Source organism: Camellia sinensis, chromosome 15, assembly GCF_055761805.1.
Source record: "Camellia sinensis isolate YWXY chromosome 15, ASM5576180v1, whole genome shotgun sequence".
In the NCBI taxonomy this organism is placed as follows: Eukaryota; Viridiplantae; Streptophyta; class Magnoliopsida; order Ericales; family Theaceae; genus Camellia; species Camellia sinensis.
This window is the reverse complement of record NC_138975.1, coordinates 37761150-37781666: the sequence shown is the minus strand read 5'-3', so window position 1 is coordinate 37781666 and position 20517 is coordinate 37761150. Positions and strand designations below refer to the sequence as shown.

Below are 20517 nucleotides of genomic sequence, written 5' to 3'. Positions count from 1 at the left end.
AGTTAATTTTTACAAAGTTGATTCTCACTCACTACCTTTTCAACATATTAGCATTTTCAAATAAATATCTTAACTCACTAAAAAGTTATAAATAACATCTTATTGAATCAAAATTTCTCTTTTAGGCAATAAAATATTTTTATTTCAAGTGTCAACCAAACACTAAAAAGAAAAACTTTTTTTTTTTTTGTGCGTGTAAAATATTTTACGTTTGAAACAAACTGAGCTTAGTGCTATTATATTTTTATTATCCCAATTTACTCTCATATGTGATCAACCATGTATATTGAATTGTGATTAAACAACCACAAGGATCATCTTTGAATCTCATCAAAACTGGAGTTCTTTTGATCGAAGATTGTAGTGAAGAAGAAGGGTCAATCGCTGCAAAAGCTACATAAGCATTTGACAGGTAGAGAATTTGGTTTGTTTTTTTTTTTTTTTTGTTTTATGTTTCTTTTATTTTGATTGTTTCCCATGAATATTGTAGTTTGTATTGGATCCAAAAGTTAAACCCTATATAGTCGATGGTTTACTCACTTCGCCCACACTTTTAAGTTCAACCAAGCCTGCTAGTTTGGGACTAAGTCCAAGGAATTAGAAAAGGGAAAGGAAGTGAAAATGTTAATTCAAATCAGCTATGTTTACATACACAAACAAATTTCACAACAAAACTCTCCACATAGTTCACGAAATCTGTAGAGAATTTGTAACATTGTGCTTTCACTGAACCTAGGGATGCTTTTTGAATGTGCGGAATCCCACATCTGGAATAAATCATTATCACCACTGAGAGCAACCACTATGCATAGCCAACATCCTGAATTAAAAGTTTCATGTATGATTATGATTTTGTGACATACACAAGCTCAATTATGTAACAAGGCACTAATTGAGGAGTGATGGCCTCTGTTTCTGTATTGAAGGTGGAATGCATGAAACAATCTCTAGGCTCACATAAATATCTTTGTGGTCATAGTATACTTTGCTAATCCCCTCTCCAATACTTGTGAAGGTTTTCATTACATTTCATGTACCTAAAATCCTAATCATTTTAGATCAAATCATAGCATCCATATCGAAGAACAAAACAATAATTTTTTTGGTTTTCTATAGCCAGTTCATGTGTTTTTAGGGCTTTTTTAAAAAAAAAAAAAAAAAAAAATATCTAGTCATTTATTTTATTTCATTATCAGTATCTAGACACAATGTTTTGATCCAAAATCCCAGCCAACACATGCTGGGCCATCAACGCATCAAGGCTACATTCTGCAAATTATCTCCATTAATTAATTCACAGAGAAATGAAGGTACAATGGCCATGGTCCTCTCAAGACTGATGATCAGAGGAAAAAGAAGCATAGAGAAGGCAAGTTGAAGCCCCATCAAAGTAGTTAGCTCAAGAGGAGTATTCCACCCATGACAATTGCATAGCTCGGGTCAATGTAGATTCAAAACAACAAAAGAAGGTGAATATGGTGGCCTTTAATTTTAGATGTCAAACTACAGCTTTTGGAATAGTTGGTGACATAAAATTGTGTCTGTATATATACAGTTCTTATTATTTTCATCTACTGTATGATGCATTATTGAACACCTCATTGAATACTTGAGTCTTGTTCACCAATGAATAATTTACACTTCAATTTCCAAGGATGCCGCAGAATAGTTTTATTTTTGGGTGAGCAGTGCACTTTATGCTCAGATTATCATCATATTCTCTTCTAGAAGAATGGTTATGGATGTAGAATATGTCTTATATACATGTCTTAAATGCATACAAATAAAACATGTGCAAACTCTTTATGTCTGATGATAGAAGAAGAGTAAGATCAAAATTGATAGTAAAATAATGGTCTCCTGCTTTTCAAATGAAGAGACAAATATAAACCGTTTCTTTTTTGAATTGTATTAAAGTACATCCTTGAATTATAGTAACTTTATATGTATCATACCTTATGAGATATAATGTCTTTGAATGTACAAGACATGATGATGGATTCATAAAGAATATGAGAAAGTTTGATGCCTAAACAAACACTGACCTGATTCATGGACCCAATCCAAATACGCATATAATCTCATAAATATAACTAATGTCATTAGATATATATGATAAGAGATTAAAAGACTTAGAACATTAATTTGTCCAATGATAAAGGCCATGATGAATGAGTAGAAAAAAACTACACAGTATTATATAGTGTAAGTAAAACATCACTCATCAGAATTTTTTTTTGTAGCTGACACAAAAGGAAAATAAAGATATAAAAAAATTGATAAATGACCTGCAACTGCAGGTACAAACCTCTTCTAGAGTTCAATCATATCTATAGTGAGATGGACAAACAAACAGAGAGGTAGCAAGTAAATATTATTGCACTTGTCCCTTAACCATCTTGTAGCTCAATAGAAACTCTAACATTGACATCTGAAAAGGCATCATGCATACTTACCCAGAATCAGAGGAACTTTAGTAGTGAGAAAATGAGCAATGTACTTCTTCACAATGTGGCATACTGTATTCATAGTAATGATGCGGAAATCGATGTAAGGGTAATAGCAATTTTTAAATTGAGAAGATAAGCAGCTCAACTCATGCACCAAATAAAGTTTAACCACACATCAAATGTAATTAACAGGAATCCTAGGTGATGGATACCATTGGAGGAGTGGCACAAACCAATAGCAGAAATAGCAAGATTTTATTTATTTATTTTTTTTTTGTCCTACCATTTTAACAATCTAAGTAATAGGAAAATTTCCACCACAACATGTTATTATGTTAAACTTTATTAGATCAACATGATATGTATCAGGAAATCCCTCCATAGTATATTCTCGAATATAGCTTCAAACACAAACTAAAAAACTTATGTTTGTTGTTTGTGTAGATTCGATCATATAACATGTCATTGAACATTATGAGCAAACTGGCGTATGGTATTTAAATTCATAGTTTTGAACTCTATTTGGAAAACAAGACACAATAGGGACAAATAAATAATAAGCAAAGGTCCTAGTAAAGAGATTATTTCGGTGATACGCCTTTATACCTGATTTTAGATTATATCCATCTTTTATGTTTTTTCTTATTGAAGAAACAGCTTAGACAGGCTGCATCAAGTATGTATATGTCCACAAAAGTAAAATAGTGGTGACAATCAGTTTACAATCAACGGGAACATTTCACTTAATGTTACTTCATAGTAGTTGCTACACGCGCTGGATCACTAAAAACAGCCAATGCATTCTTGTCATTCAACCAAACTAATTCACATTCCCCACCAAATCTAAGGACCAATGCACTAATATCAGCATCCCTTGGCAAATCAAAGAGAGCAACAACAAGCCTGGGATCAATGTCTATCTCAAAGTATAAAAAATCGGTGGATGTATAATATTCCAAGGGGTGGAACCTTTGGTGGCATCAAGGACACAAGATGGGGCTTTGGACTTTAAGGTAACATGAACCACAATGAAACACTTTGGCTACCACCCAGTAGCATTAAGAAGCAAGACACTTTTATGGAGAAGTGTTTTGTTTTAAGTGTGCACATCATAAAATTACGTAACTTTTCTTACCATATCATTTTCCAAATAATAATAGATTCTCATGGCAAGTAGTTCAGTTGTGAAATAAAAACCACAGAGAATTAATGTTTAACTAATCCACATCCCAAATTGTTCCTTCATGGCATCCATATTTCAGCACGTGTAGACAGTTAAAGGGAAGCAAACGGATAAGACAAAATGTTGCTATCCCTTTTAGCTATCCAAACTTAAAAGTAGGTAGGAAAAGAAAAAAAGAACAACACAAAGGTACTGCAATTGTGCTCATAATAGGTTCAACCATCAAAATGGGCCAATATTAAGAAACTAATAAAGTATCTGATGCAGTATTTAAAAACTAATCAAGTATCTAATGTTGAGTCGAGGACAGAGTCAGTCGTTGTAGAGGTCGAGTTGGAGTTGGAGTTGGAGTTGGAGTTAGAGGTGTCGGAAGCCGAGGCGGAAGTAGAGGCGGAGGGGGAGTCGGTGATGACAGTAGCTTGAGCCTAATGTTACATCCTACCAAATTACCTAGACAAAATTGCCTACCAAAAGGAAGTCTCAAGCAAGGCAGGCTCATGGAATATTCTGGAACTCCTGGAAGACTTGAGAAAATATGGGAATATGGTACATAATTCTATAATGTACATGGAATGATCTAAGAAAAGGTTCTAGAGCATTCAAATGAAGATTGGAGGAAGGGAAGTAGTATAAGCTTCTAGAACCTCCAAGAGAAATAGAGGTGGTAAAAGACCCTCATGCCTACTTCTAAAATGAGGTAGATGTTTCTATAGATATTTTTAGGGAGGATTCTAGAACCCTCTTGCAGGATAAGGAATGATTCTACGAGAAGCTTCTCCATAGTACTTTTCTTGTATGTTTTGAAATATTCTAGAAAGGGCCTAATATGTTTATAAATAAGGGATGGGCTCATTTGCTCCATCCATCATCCAAGAGTTGTCTAAGTTCCTCTAAAGTGAATACAAAGTCATTCTCTCAAACTTTCTTTGTCTTCTTATTTGTCTTTCTTGCAAACTTGTGAGTCAGGCTGACTTAGCATCACCAAGTAAGACTAGTGATTGTCTAAGTGTCACACGAATAGTTTGGAAATAACCAAGGCCGTGACACCAAGCCTGACCAGGATGGAACTGATATTGTAGACCAAGAATGACTACACAAAGGATAACAAATATCCGGGTCTGGTATTTCAATTTGTATCTAATGACAATGGAGTTCAAACTTGCAGACAATAAGAATCCGACGATGTTCAAATTTGTAGTAAATTCTGCCATTTTCTGTACATAATAGAGTGAAATAGCAAAGAGTAGAAGTACAAATATCCTGCATAAGGTTTGTTCACTAAATTGACAAACCAAGACATTGCCCGCACATAGAATAATGCTACTAAGAAAATGTTCTTGAGCCACGTAATTTCTTCCAAATGTAATGAGCCAATGCCTTCTCAAAATCATGTGATTTTTCCAAATAAACCAGATTATGGAACATATCCAATATACTATTGAGCCAAGCAAGAGTGCATAGTTATACCAAAACAGGTGGAAAAAAATACCAATCAAGAATGACTTCGCCATTACCTCCTTGGTGAAAAAAAATAAGACCCCACCAACAATGGTCGATACAAGTGAACCAATGCACATTGCATCCACATGAATGTTTAACCGAGGTATTACTTTGTGAATGGACTGAAGATAAGCATCCATATTGATTGTATTAAGGTTTAAGAGAGAGAGGAGAAAGACAGGTTTAAGACAGAGAGAGAGGACGTAAAATATTTTTAGGCTATATTTGTTTCGACGTAAAATATTTTATACAAAAAATATTTTTCTTGTAAAATGACAGAAATATTTTTGTTTTTGTTTTTCGACGTTTGGTTCACACTTGAAACAAAAAAAATTATTAATTAAAAGTAAATTTTTGATTTAATATAGTGTCATTTATGACTTGTTAGTGACTTAAGATATTTATTTGAAAAGGGTAAATGTGTTGAAAACGTAGGGAATGAGAGTCAATTTTGTAAAAATTAACTTACAAAATTTTTAAAGGTAAGCCATTTTTAGAAAAATGATGCAAAAATATTTTTTCTTAAAAATTATTTTACTTATTTTTTGTTCAATCAAATAACGAAACATAAGTAAAATAATTTTAATAAAAACATTTTACATCAAAACAAACCGGGGGTTCCAGACCAGGCAATGCCCTTACCTAATTACAATTCGAGTTCTCTTGCTAATGGTTTCCAAAACCTCCAAATAAATCGACCCCTTTGGCCACCGACATCAGTGCCCAATTCTATTGGCCCTAGGCCCTGTCCCCCTTTTGGACAACAACTCTGCCTTTCTCTTCAGCTCCACTTTCAACTTCATTTCCGGGGCATCTCCAATGACCCGTCCTGGTCCACCCCCGCCCGCTGTCGTTCCAAGGCCTCCAGTGCCTCCTGGTGGTCCACCACAAGCCTAATTGCCCTCAAATTTAGCTTCTAATAAACCCTATGTTCCTCCTCCTCGTTCTCAGTCTCCAATGCCTTTTGGGTCAAGTCCTCCTGGATCTTTGCCATTTGTCATGAGCAGTTCTATCTTGGCACTTTCTATCCTCGGGGCAAATGGCACCACAGCCAGGTTCACATCCATTTGGATTTTCCCTTTTGACAACAAGACCATTTGTACTGCCTTAAAGCTATTCCGGCCCTATTAGTAATGGACCTCCCTCATTTGGATCAGCTACATTACAACGTGTTCCCCATTTTCCTCCAACTAGAAGCCCACCACCACCACAGGTTTGTTTAAACAGGTGTATCTGTATGGCGGTCAAGTTACATCATGGAAGAATAGTAGATGAACAACACCTGTTTAAACAAACAAATATGTATCTGTATGGCGGTCTAGTTACATCAGTAAATCTATGTATCTTAAATAGACCTTGCATCATCAGTACGCTCTGTTCTTGTCTGGTTTATATACCTTTGAAGGTAATAAAACCCTTGGTCATCTGTTCTTGTACATATTTTTTTGATTCAAGAAATTTTGTTTCACGTTCCAAATTATTTTATAAAAATACTCAATTGATTACATTCCAAAATTACAATTTGATGTGTGTATGTGCATACCTGTATATAGCTTATAATTGATTCTTGAAAATCAATTTAGGTTTTGATGAACTTATAATGATCTATAAACCCTAATGTGCCCTAACGTGATGTGTCTAATTGCATGCTATATTACATGGACTCGAGTTCGAGTATCAGGTCGACCTTCATAAATTTCAATTTTAGGATCTTGGACGGATATGGGTATGGGGTGTGTCATATACACATATATATCTCATATTATATAATATTCTCGGATGAGGTGTTGTAAATTATGTAGAAATACTAGAAATTAAATAGGATTCAAGCAAAATATGAAATTTTTATATAGAATTCATGTGAGAGACTAAAACTATTGCTTTACTAGCAAATGTGAGTTTCTTCTTCTTCATCTATTGTAACAAATTAAAGAGTCTGAGTGTCTAAATTGACATTTATTTGTTATTTCCTTGTCTTGATTTTAATTTTTGGTTTCTTATTTGAAATAGATGATGTTATGGAGAACACACCAAAGCCTTACTATTGTTGTTCGTGCAACAAAAGTTATGAGCACATTTGTGGGTTTCAAACTCATAATCATAGGCGACACAAGGATAAGCATGTTGAATGTGGTATATGCCACAACATGTTTTTTACGAAGGCCGCACGAGAGGATCGTCGGCATAAGGAGCATGGCCATCACAGGTTACACAAACATTTCATCATGGTTTTATGTTTATGTGCTTATTTGAACTCCATTGGGGTAAATGTGCTGAAAGGCTTTGTCTTCATCTTACAAAATTGTAGGATTAGGAAGGACATTTAAATTGATATGCACCATGGATCATAAAGGCTTGACAGTAGACAAGCATAAAATAGAGTAAGGACAACTGAGAAATGTGAAGGAAATAATTTTTGCAGAAAATAGAGGCTTTAATGAAACAACCGAATATGCTAAAAGTATTAGAAGTCATAGAGGAAGGCAGGCAGAATAATTTTTGCAATTTGGAGACTCTGAATATTTTAATTTTCAACTGCGACAAACGTCACGTGAAACAACTTCCAAGATGAGATTAGATGTGAGGAAAATATGCAAAACATTAATGAATCAAATGATGGAACAAAAGGTGGTGCAAATAAAAGGGTAAGACATAGGGATTCTGGCCTAGATGGTTAGGATGGAATAGCCAACAGCAACAGAATATGCTAGAAGTATCAGAAGTCACAGAGCAAGGCAGGCAGTTATGGGGATCACAATTGAGCAGATTTTATTCTGACAAGGCCACACTGCCGCACTGTCAGGTAAGAAGTTGTTCCATAACCTCCCCAGTTGATATAAACATAATTGGATTCAATTTAGTGATAGGTACGGATGTGTCAAAACCAAAAAAAGAAAACAAGAAAGGGTAGTAAAGAACCTACTTTACATCCTAGTTCATACAATAGAGAACAAAAGTTATGCTAATCATTCCAGAAACTTGGAAACTACAAAATAAAATGAGGAATCAAACAAACGGGTATACAAATTTGTACCATGTATAGGGATGTCCATTAGTAACAATGTAAAAAAGAAAACAAACAAACAAAACCAAAGCAAGTAATACCACTACTTCAATATCTGAACCAATACGATCCAATGATCCATGGTGCATATCAATTTAAATGTCCTTTCTAATCCTACAATTTTGTAAGATGAAGACAAAGCCTTTCAGCACATTTACCCCAATGGAGTTCAAATAAGTACATAAACATAAAACCATGATGAAGTGTTTGTGTAACCTGTGATGGCCATGCTCCTTACGCCGACGATCCTCTCGTGCGGCCTTCGTAGAAAACATGTTGTGGCATATACCACATTCAACATGCTTATCCTTGTGTCGCCTATGATTATGAGTTTGAAACCCACGAATGTGCTTATAACTTTTGTTGCACAAACAACAATAGTAAGGCTTTGGTGTGTTCTCCACAACATCATCTATTTCAAATAAGAAACCAAAATTAAAATCAAGACAAGGAAATAACAAATAAATGTCAATTTAGACACTTGGACCCTTTAATTTGTTACAATAGATGAAGAGGAAGAAACTCACATTTGCTAGTAAAGCAATAGTTTTAGTCTCTCACATAAATTCCATATAAAAATTTCATATTTTGCCTGAATCCTATTTAATTTCTAGTATTTCTACATAATTTACAACACCTCATCCGAGAATATTACATAATATGTAATATATGTGTATATGACACATCCCATACCCATATCCGTCCAAGATCCTAAAATTGAAATTTATGAAGGTCGACACTTGGATACCCACACCTAATACTTAAACTTGAGTCCATGTAACATAGCATGAAATTAAACACATCACATTAGGGCACATTAGGGTTTATAGATCATTATAAGTTCATCAAAACCTAAATTGATTTTCAAGAATCAATTATAAGCTATATAGAGGTATGCATATACACGCATCAAATTGTAATTTTGGAATGTAATCAATTGAGTATTTTTATAAAATAATCTAGAACGTGAAACAAAATTTCTTGAATCAAAACTATATGTACAAGAACAGATGACCAAGGGTTTTATTACATTCAAAGGAATATAAGCTAGACAAGAACATAACTTATTTGTTTGTTTAAACAGGTGTATTTGTATGGTGTATCACATTAATAAAGTAGTCAAGTTACATCAAGGAGTATGGGATGGAGTGATGGAGCGGGTTCAACGTCGTTTGGCGGGTTGGAAGAGGCAGTATCTCTCGAAATGAGGGAGATTGACGCTGATCAAAAGTGTTTTGAGTGGTATTCTGACCTATTTTATGTTCGTCCATGTTATTCTAGTGTCGCTGGGAATGCGGTTGGAGAGGCTCCAAAGGGACTTTCTGTGGGGAAGTGGCGGAGACGAATTCAGGTATCACTTGGTTGATTGGGGGAGGATTTGTCAATCTAAGCAAGCAGAGGGCTTGGGGGTTCGGCTGTTGGTGACTTTCATTAAGGCCTTGTTAAGAAAGTGGTTGTGGCGTTTTGCTTTGGAGCAGGATCGATTATGGCGAAAGGTGATCGCTTTTAAGCTTGGTTTGGGTATGGGGGATTGGTTTACTGAGGATGTGACTAGTTCCCATGGTTGTGGGTTGTGGAAAGGGATTTGGCTGGGGAGGGTGGAGTTTTGGAGGTGGGTAGGATTTAGGGTGGGAGATAGAGTGAGGGTAAGGTTTTGGAAGGATAAATGGAGTGGAGAGGTTTCATTGGAGATCCCAGTTTCCTTTGATCTTCACCATTGTGGTTGATCGGGAGGCTACGGTGGTGTCTTATTTGAGGGGAGGGGGTGTGGTGGTATGGGATATTAAGTTGCGATGGCAGGTGCAAGACTGAGAGGTGACTCAGTTGGTGTAGTTGTGGGGTTTCTTGTATGGTTTGGGTCTTACTGTATGGGGTCCGATGTCATGGTGTGGAATGGGGTAAGGGTTCAGCGTCAGTTCACAGTTTCTTCAATCTATGGGGGTTTGGTGGGGGAGTGTGTTAGGATGTTTCCTTGGAAGAGTGTTTGGGTGCCGGGCGTCCCGTCTAAAGTGGCTTTCTTTATGTGGACAGCTACTTTGGCGCAGAATCTTACTTTTGATAATTTGATCAGGCATGGGCATGTGTTAGTGAATTGGTACTGTATGTGTTGTGCCACTTCGGAGTCGGTGGCCTCGCGACTGTGGGGTTTTATTTTCTCACTCTTTGGGGTTGTTTGGGTTCAACTTCGAGGGGTGTTCGATATGCTTTGGGCTTGGCGGGGTGCTCGGATTGGACGTCGATGGAGGTGAGTGTGGTTGTTGGTGCTGTTTTGTTTGATGTGGCTTGTATGGTTGAAGCGCAATAGACGAACTTTTCATGAGGTTTATCATGGTGTTCCTTGGTTACAGGATCGGCTTCTTGTAGTTATGTGTAGTTGGTTGGAGAAAACAGTTGATCCTGATTTGTTTGCTTTTTTAGATTTTCTAGATGATATAATTGGGTAGTGCTCGGTTTGGGTTTCCCCATTTGGGATTTCATTTTGTATTTGTTGCATCATCTTGATGCTTTTCTAATAAAGTGCTTTATTTATCCAAAAAAAAAAAAAAAAACACAATAGGTGAGTTTGCTGAATACAACACAAAATGTATCTTAAATCTATGTACAGCGAGCCCCCTTTTTCTCTTCTCTCTATCAATCCATTTCTTATTTTTCCTTATGTGTGAACCAAAATCTTATCACCTTAGGGTTGCTCTTGTACAAATGTACTCAGTTTATCTAGTAAATGAGATGAGGTATACCCACCCACCATTCTTTAGTCAGGAAGATTGTATGCATTTCTGATATATGGTCATAACTGTTATGGAACACTTGAACTGAAATGTAATGTTCTCAGATTGGTAAAGAGTTTAAACAATAGGTAAATGTGTTTATAGAAAGTATCCAAACCTGTGTTGTATATACGCCTGCCCTTGCATCTTTACTCAAGTAAATCCTCCCTTACGATGTGTCATTTTTTCTCCAACCCTTTCAAATCCATGTATTTGTGCTCTCCCTTGCATCTTTACTAAAAAATCTCCTCCCTTTTGATGTGTCATTTAAGCACCAACCCTTTCAAATCCTTACTGTTCTTTGCCAATCTGACAGAAAAGTTTGGTTTTGTGTCTATTTCTAGGGGTTGGGCTGCTGTTTGCCATTCCTATTTTTGGGTTCCTTGTTTATTTTGTTTTTGTTGTTGCTGTGGAACTTCTTGTTTGAGGACTCCTTGTTCTTTTTCTCTTTTCTTGCTTATGCTTAATAATATTCTTCGTAGCTTTTCAAAAAATAAAAAATAAATTGGTTGAATAGTGATTCATGTACATAGTTGAATGCAACTTCAGCGGCATCTAGGGTTCACACACATGGACTGCCTTGGCTGACTACCAAGTGTCACATTCATCCCCTATGGAACATCTTGTCCTTCTGCTTCTTTCTTGATTAATTTTTCAATGTACTATTCGGTTTCTGATTGTGTTCCAACTTCAGTGCCAATGAAGTCATATTGTGCACTTTGGACTTGAATTAAATTATTGAATTGTCTTGTCACATAAGTTTCAAAAGCATATATGCATTCAAAGTTGCCTGTCCGAGCATGTTATTTTTTTCCAGTTTTTCCATTTTTGGCCTTCCCGCTCGAGCGGGGAAAGTGACGCTCGAGCGGGGATTGGAAGCTCTCAGCATCTCTGCAGTCGCCTGTAAAAATACTGGAATGTGTGATTTTACGCTCGAGCGGATGCTCCTACGCTCGAGCGCATCTCAGTTTGTTCGCACGCAGTTTTTGGTCAGTCCGCTCGAGCGGGCTGTGTTGAGCTCGAGCGGAGATCGCGGGACAGATTCTATAAATTCGCGTGTTGGGTCAGATTTTAGGAGAACTTCTCCAGATCTTCTTTTTGGTTTCTAGGGTTTATATCTGGGGATACTTTGGGAGTTTTCTTTGATGTTTTTATTGAGTATTCAACTCATGATCTAAAGAGAGTACATCAAAGGTTTGTTTGTTATACACAAAAGAGAGAGTTATTCTTCAGTTGTGGATTCTGAAGAATTCGAGCCTGAAGCTTTGGTGGAATCCGGAGTGGCTCATCCGAAAGACAATTCCGTGGTGAAGATGGGGTTGGAAGAGGCACATAAAGGTTGGTTCAATTAGGCGTTGTGGATTCGCTAGGTAATTGAGAGTATACCTGTGTAATTCCTTTAATTCTTCTTAGTGGATTGTTCTTGTGGCTGTTGCCCGTGGTTTTTTTGATCACAGTTGGAGGTGTCCAATTGTGGTTTTTTCCACGTTAAATCGCTGTGTTTCTTTGTCTTGATTGTTTGATTGGGATTGTTATATTCTGCTTAAAATTGATACATAATCACAAATCAACATCTAGGGGATTTCTAGATTTTTCACACATGATTTTTGTGTGATATTATCGAAAATATAGTCACTTTTCTCTCTGGTTTTCAGGTTTGGGATGGAAATGGATTCTCAGTGTGTTTCCGCAACATATACCCCCCCCCCCCCCCCTCCCCTTTTTAAATGATTGATTTTGCATTGCTCTTCAGCACTAAATTATATGTAGTTATGATATGTTTTCCTTTAACAGTTTCTACGGTGCTAGGTTTTGGAATCAATATAATGGCTTTGGTTATGATCACTGTACTTGGAATTACTAAAAGGACTGCCGGAGGAACTAGGACGGTACGTCATCTTTGTTTGCTTTCTGGGAAAGTTTAGCACTGTTCGAATATGATACTACAATCACTTGAGTTTGGTAATTCTATTGTCTTATTCTTTTATCTTTGTTTCCTGCGAAGCTTGCTGATAAAAGTTAGGAATTTCAGCACAGTGCACACCTCACATTTCTTTTCTCAATCTCAACAACTGTATGCTGATTGCAGATGTACCATTTGGTTTGCATTTAGAAGTACCTACTTTGCCTTTTAGAGTAAGCATTACTTTGACTTTTGCTGTGAAAAGCAATATGTGTATTTCCAAAATCAAATTTGATATTTACTATATTTTGTGGGAAATCTTTTTAGCTAAACGATTCCAGTGTTGCTATTATAAAGTTTTGAGTCTTTTCTGGTGTTTTTTAGTCTCTGGAAAATCTAGGGTGAGGATGGCTGGTTTTCATCAAGATTTCTCTTTCACTTTCCCATTGGCCACAACAGTGTTGCTAGTTAATTTTTGAAATTTGTTCCACTTGATTCTTTTATGATTAAACAAATATAAAAAAGTAAGGTGTACGAGAGAATGACGGAAAGAACAAAGAAGAGAGGAGGAGAGACATTGTGGTAGAAAGGAACAAGAGAAAGCTACAAGCTCCTGTTTCCACTATCATATATCGGGTGGCACATGATAATTGACAGAATTTGAATACCCAAGTAATATAAGACACTTTGTATTCATAAGTTATAAATGTTGTACTTGTAAGTTACAATGGAAGAACCATATTCTTATTATTTTCTTCTTTTGCTTTTGTTTTTATTTTCCCCTCCTTTGCTAATAACCTTTGTCTGTTTCCACTTTGATTCTGGTTTTTATTGGGACCAAAATATTAGTATGTTATTGGTCTATTGACTTTCTTTAATTTGGGGGGTGTTTCTTAGTGTCTGCATTTTTTCCCCCCATCAACTTTTGCCACTGTTTAATTTCTGAACCATGCAACAAATATTCCATGTTATGCCGTGTAGTTGAGTAGTTTATTTCATTTCAAAATTACCAAGGAATGGTTTTCCTTTACTTTTTTGAATGAAGAAAGTTGTTCTATAAATTAATGGTTGACTAATATTATGCAGATATACTTTTTAGAGATGGTGTTTCTGGGTGTTATACCTGCTCTATGAGCTTTTGTGGCATTTTTTGACATGGCTTTGGGTTTGAAGGAAGCACTTAATGGTTACAATAGTCCATATCATGACTGGCTTTTTAGAGGTTCTCAACACTTTATGTGGGTAAGCTTTTATAAAGTAGCAACAGTACCATGAAACTTGAACTTGACAGCTTCTGTTTTCTATTCTGAGATGTTGCTTCTGGTTTCCATTGTATCACATACTGTAGGTTACCATTCTACTCATCTCAAACTGTAACAACTGGTTTGCTATTTTATGCAACCGGATCTTGTGCTTTTGGTGGGTCATGAAACCATTATTGCTAATCCCTTTTCTGCAAACAGCTTTTTCTTCACAGGAGGTATATTTTATTGCTACTTGAAGCCACATTTTCTTAATCTTTGTAGTAACCATTTGATTTGTTGTATCAAAGAAGCTTCTATTGCATAACAGGAATGACCTGCCTTGTCATGTTAAATTTCCCCCGTGTCGTTCATTTAAGGTGTTGTTTTTGAGTTTCTTATTGCTTTGATTGTTAAGTAAGTGATGGGATTTGTTTGTATATGTTAAGATCCCTTTTATCCTAGTTGAGTATATAAATACTTGAAAGGTACATTTTCTCTAAGGTTGTGTTTGGTTCATTGGAATTATGGTGGAAAAGAATGATCATTCCATCATAATGTCTATTCTCATGTTTAATTCACTAAAAAAAGGATGAAAATACATTGCAAATGGAATCATCATTCACCATTGTATTTGTAAGTGAATGGTCATTCTGTAATAGGCTAAGGAATGAGCATTCCATTCAATTCCACTTTCATTCCAGTGAACCAAACACCAGGGCCGGCCCTGAATTTTCGGAGGCCTAAGGCGAAATCCAAAAAGGGGGCCTATATTCACAAAAATAAAGATAAAAGCCATCCTATTTGGCACCACTACACCGATTAATACCAAAATAAATATCAAAATATATTCATTCTAAAATACCAAAAAAAACAAAAAAAGTTACGAAAAAGGTATAGTTCAAATCAACAAAACAAACTAATTAATCAACAATTCTAATTAATGAAATGTTTTAGCCGTGTGAAACATACATAAATTATTTCACATTGTGCTAAATTGAAGAGTGAGATAATAATTTTGTTTCACCAGTAGTGTGAAACAAACATAAATGAAAAGAAAACTTGACTATATAATCAAATTTTCACACAAAACACACAATCCATTCACTATCTGATATCTTATAGTAAAGAAATTAAGGAACACAATTTAATGAAACAAAATTAGGGGAAAAAATTTAGAAACTTTGTTTAATTAAAATATGATAAAGACATAGGGTAAAAAAATTATATTAAAATTATTTATTCCATTAAAATCGGATAGTTTATGAGAGAAAAATTTGGGCAAAATTATTGCTTGTATATGTTTTAATTCATTTTATTTTATTTTTTTCAATTGGGCCTTACCATATTTGTGATTAAATGATTTTTTTAGTTGGGCCCAATAGAATTTTTTGGAACCCTTTAGACTAGCTCTAAACAATAAAAACAAATTGGGCCTATTTAAATTTTGAATATACTATTACTAATGAATTTGGGGGCCCTATTTTTGGGCCAAATTTTGAGGCCTAAGGCACAAGCCTTAGTGGCCTTAGCCCAAGGCCGGCCCTGCCAAACACAACATAACAAGTTAAGATTTTATAGTAATTGGTCAATCTCACTGCCTACCATACAATTGTGCTACATCCATGTGTTTGATTTACTTGTGCAAGGGAGTCTGTCCATACACGAAGGGTTTATGTTCAGTATATAAATACTTTAGTTGCACTTGCGCCCTTTCTAAAGCTTAATCACTTTGAGCAGTTGTTTGTTCCAACATTCTACTGGGGACACTTTGTATAACACTTCAGGTTGTTTGGAAATTTAGTGTCCCAACCCAACAGAGGTTGCATTTGTTTGTTTGTATGGCTTCTTTAGACTCCATTCTTACTATTGATAATTTGATGAAGAGAGAGGATCTGGACTTCTAAAGAGGTGTTACATGTGCTGTATGGTAGAGGGGACGGTAGATGATTTGTTAATGCATTGTGACGATGCCTTGGAGTTATGGTGTCTTCTATTTTCTACTTTGATATTCATTGGTTGATGCTGGTTTCCATTCTCAAGTTATTTGAGTTTTGGGATGTGGACGTAGGATGGAGAGAGAAAAAATAATGGATGGTAGCGCTTTTGTGTGTAATGTGGTGCTTGTGAAAAGAAATGAATACGCGAACTTTGAAGAGACAGTTAGAGGTGCTAAAAGCTATTTACATTGCATACCTACTTACTTCTCAGGAACCAAAGTACACCTTTATGTTTGGTTGTTTGTTGGTAAACAAGTGGTTTTCATTTTGATGGTACTATTTCTTGTAAAAGCAAAGTGAAAGAAACAATTAGTTCATTCTTTAGTACTATGATTTAGTTGTCTTTGTACAACTTAGGATCCCGACATTTCAAATGCATATAGAAAGCATTTATTTGGTAAATTCTTCTTGTTTGCCATTTTCGTTTTCTTTCTCAATTGAGTTGTCTAGTATAGAATTTTTTACAACAAATTTGATTCTCTTATGTTTTCATTTTAAATTTTTATAGCGTTTGGTGATCTGTTACCTATGAAGCTAAAACCCTTTGAATTCCTACAAAAGAAGAGGCACTAAATTCTGGTCTGTCCAGAAGTGCTCTGAGTTGGAGCAAGATGAAGCTGGTCTGTCCAGAAGCTCTAGTGACATTTCAACATCAGAAAGCATGTGTAGGGTTCTTCCTGATACGGTTTCCTGCGTAAGTTAAATAATTTTTCCTCTCTCTCTTTTTTCCTGACTGCACACTATCTTCTACAGCAACTTTTGATAGAACAGTTGGCTGCTATGATAATGGATCTGTCCAGGTCTTACATTCTGCAAGCCATGTGCCTCTTAGGCCATGTTTGTTTGGGCGGACTGGATTAGCATTCCCATGACTAATAGTCCTAGGATTACGAATCCGTTGGATTATGTATCTTATCTTAACTAATAGTCAAGTTTAAAATAATTAGTCCGTACTTTAATTGTTTAACCAAACATCGGATTAATAATTTTATTGGACTATTAGTCCAATCCCAAGCTCATGTCCACCCAAACAAACATGGCCTTAATGGATTAACCGAAAATGCACTGAGCCATGGGAGTTTTGTGTCCCAAACTCTTTGCCCTCTCCATTGAGAGTGGCATCTGCTGTGAATCACCTTGGCTTTCATAAATCCCAGCACTCCGTCGATCAAGTAAAAAGCAAATGCATTCCAAGCTTCCATCCTCATTCCTTCCCTGATTGTCAGGATAATTTCAATATTTCTGTTCCACATAACTCTTCAAGTACTGTTGCCAACACGGCCGGAAAATTTGGTTCAAGAATGTCAGATGGAATGAATGGCAGGCACATAAGTATGGTGGGTTCAAATAGCAGCAATGGAACTTAAAGGAGGGAGTAAGTGCAGGGACCACTGCCCGTAGTTTTCAGTTTACATTCTTTATTCGTTGATTGCTCTATGAAGTAGTAACTGGTGAATTCCTATAATGATAGTGGCAGGCAGTAATTAAAGTCTGAAATTACATGGAGATTTATTCAGAGGATATCCTGTAATCTAATCCGAGTCACCGTGATCTTTGCTATTCTGCAAGCTTTAGCACAGATTGAACAATTTTTATTGCAGTTCCATTAAGAATGGGCGGAGAAGCAAGAAACAAAATTTTATGGAAAATTGAAATGACACACTAGTGGAATAACAAAGAACAACAATTTGACAAAACTCATCGAAACATGTTGAAACAATAAAGTTGTATGGACATGAATCTAGAATTTTTGGAAATGTATTTTTTGTAGCGTTTTTAAAAAAATAAAATACAGAGTAAGGATCTTAAATCATTACTAGTTATTATAGCCTACGTTTGATATCATTAATATTTTTGACATTATTTAATGACTTATTGTTCAAATCAACATTTACCTTTTGAATTTATGCCTGTGCCTTTACGCAAACAAATCCTCATTTATGTTCAATTAGTCAATTATTTGGCTTTTATATATATTGACAGGTTTAATTTTTATATTTCTAAGCATTTCCTTTTATTTTTAAATTCTTTATGCTGCTTCTTTTATGTTTCTAAAGTGGTTTTGTAATGTTTCCTGTTTTTTTTCTTTTATTTTTTTTTTTTTTTTGTGCTTATTGAAACAAAACACCAAGATAAAATTTTGATCCTTATTTTGGTTTTCTTTTCATTCTCGAAATGATTTGTACCATCCGTGTTTAGGTTTTGTATTTTCTTGGGTTTTAATTTTGTTGTTTGAATCTTCTCAAATTACTGAATGCCTACATTAGATTTTTTTATCCAAGCAATCAGTATCGACTAAGATATCTTAATAATTTGCTGTTAGCTGGTTTTTTCTAATCTCAATCACAAACTGTAAGTAGCCTTCTCGTATACAATTCAGGATGCATGAATAGGAATCTGTTGCTCATTTGTTTTAGAGCACCAACTTTGGTTACTTAGTAATTTCATCAGGGGAGGAATAAGAGGGAAGGTTCACACAATGTCAGAAACTCAATTTATTTTATTTTTTTTTGGGGGGGGGGGGGAAGGTTTTATGCGAATTGATACATTGACAGGTTTCTTATAATAATTGGATTATTTATCAAAATAATAATAATAATAATAATAAATAATTGGATTATGTCTGCAATTTAAAGATTTAGTTAGGTTTTCCAACTTATACGTTTAGTGGTCTATCGTGTTCCCATTATGGTGCCCATACATTAGACTGTAGTAATTTATTATTCTCTAGCTAATACAGTTTACTCTTATATATTAAGCTTTTGATGTGATTGCGAAACTTATACATCTTGGAGGGTATTTTCATTAATATACCAATGCAGTCATGTTCTTTTACATCTCATTCATATTTAATTAATTGGGGAAATTTGAATATTTTATGTAAAAATAGTCAATCAGTTACATTTCACACAGCTTTTCACATGAACCAAGGTTTTGTTGTTTAAAATATTAGTATAAAAATACACCATTCTGTTTCCTAATTTTGCGTTGGTCTTTTCTTCTTTATGACGGAGCAGTTATGTATATTGACTTAAGATGTGGGATTGGGTCTTATAGGCAACGGCATGAGTGTGTTTAATTTTTGTTCTGTATGTTTATTTCCAAAGAAAGGAATTGTAGAGAGTGGTTCACCTTTCTTGTTCCCTTGAAATCCAACTGTAAACCATAGGCCCTATGTTGTAATAGTAAATAGTTTCTAGAATTGAGTACAAAGTGTTGGTGAAAATACTAGAAAAATTATATTTTATTGATAAATAATGCAAAGAAAAGGAGATACAAATAGGTCAGGCTGAGACACAGATATCTCGTTTTCTTTAAAGAAATCAAGTCCACTGCGGTAGGAAGAATCCAAATACCGATGCAGCAGTCACAAAACTATGACTTGTCATTTCCAGGATACAACAGTCCGACCACTTGTCGTATGGTTCAGGCCAACTCTGCACAAGATGGTAAATCCAAAGTTTCACCAAGAAAAACACCATTCTTTGCTAGTAATCTCTCAAGTATAAACAATAGTTGGTTTAGAAAATAGTAGATGAAAGGAACTATTTATAGGCCGCTAGGACCTTACAATTTACACACAAAAAATAATAATGACCATTAAACTAAAGACAAGGGAGAGTCTCCAAATATTAACTCACCACCAAGGCCATGAACTCCCAATTAATATCCATTCATAAACAAAACAAAAGGTCACCAAAAAACAATGAATCTCCATTCACCAAACAAAAAGAAATTTATGAACAAGACAAAATAAGATTCATGAACACAAAAAAAAAAAAAAAAAAAAAAGTCACAAAAAAAAAATAAAAATAAAATAAAAGATATTAAAATGGTCCAATGATTCCCCCACTCATTTTAATATCAACAAGGACAAGAGAGATTACCAAACAAAGATATACCAATATCCATCCTGAAGGTGTGATCTGCATTGAACATTCATTAGTGAAACAACAACCTCTACTCCAGAGTCAGTACTGGTCTCAGACTTGAACCATGACTACTTAGGGGAAATAAAGTATTCCTACTCACGCATAATAATGCAGGTGTTGACATGAGCTTTTAATAGCCAGCACATTATGCCCTTATGCCTATCTCAGTTTTTATGAGTATATTTGAGAATAAGCCTTGTTCTCATAGAAAGTGGCCCCACTTTCATGCTCACATAAGTGAAATCTATCAAGGATGTTCCTGTAATTTACATACCCCACTCAACAAGAGCTACAGAATTTCATTAAGAATATAAAAACTCAACCCCCCAACATTACAGGACAAATGCACTTACATCATAGGGATGGATAACAAAATATTCAGGAGTGCATTTTTCACAACTACCATATGATTCGTTCTTTCCATTAAACCTAGTTACAAGATCTCTGGTCCCCAGGTTGGGTGTCCTCACACATGG

The 20517-nt window shown here is 35.3% G+C and overlaps 1 long non-coding RNA gene across 1 annotated transcript; it reads left to right on the top strand.

The window, feature by feature from the left end:
- Positions 1–12696: 12696 nt before the first annotated feature.
- LOC145813448 (uncharacterized) lies at positions 12697–16860 on the top strand. Its single transcript, XR_014356529.1, has 3 exons — positions 12697–12854; positions 13955–14348; positions 16618–16860. It is a non-coding gene; the product is annotated as an uncharacterized LOC145813448 (long non-coding RNA).
- Positions 16861–20517: the final 3657 nt, after the last annotated feature.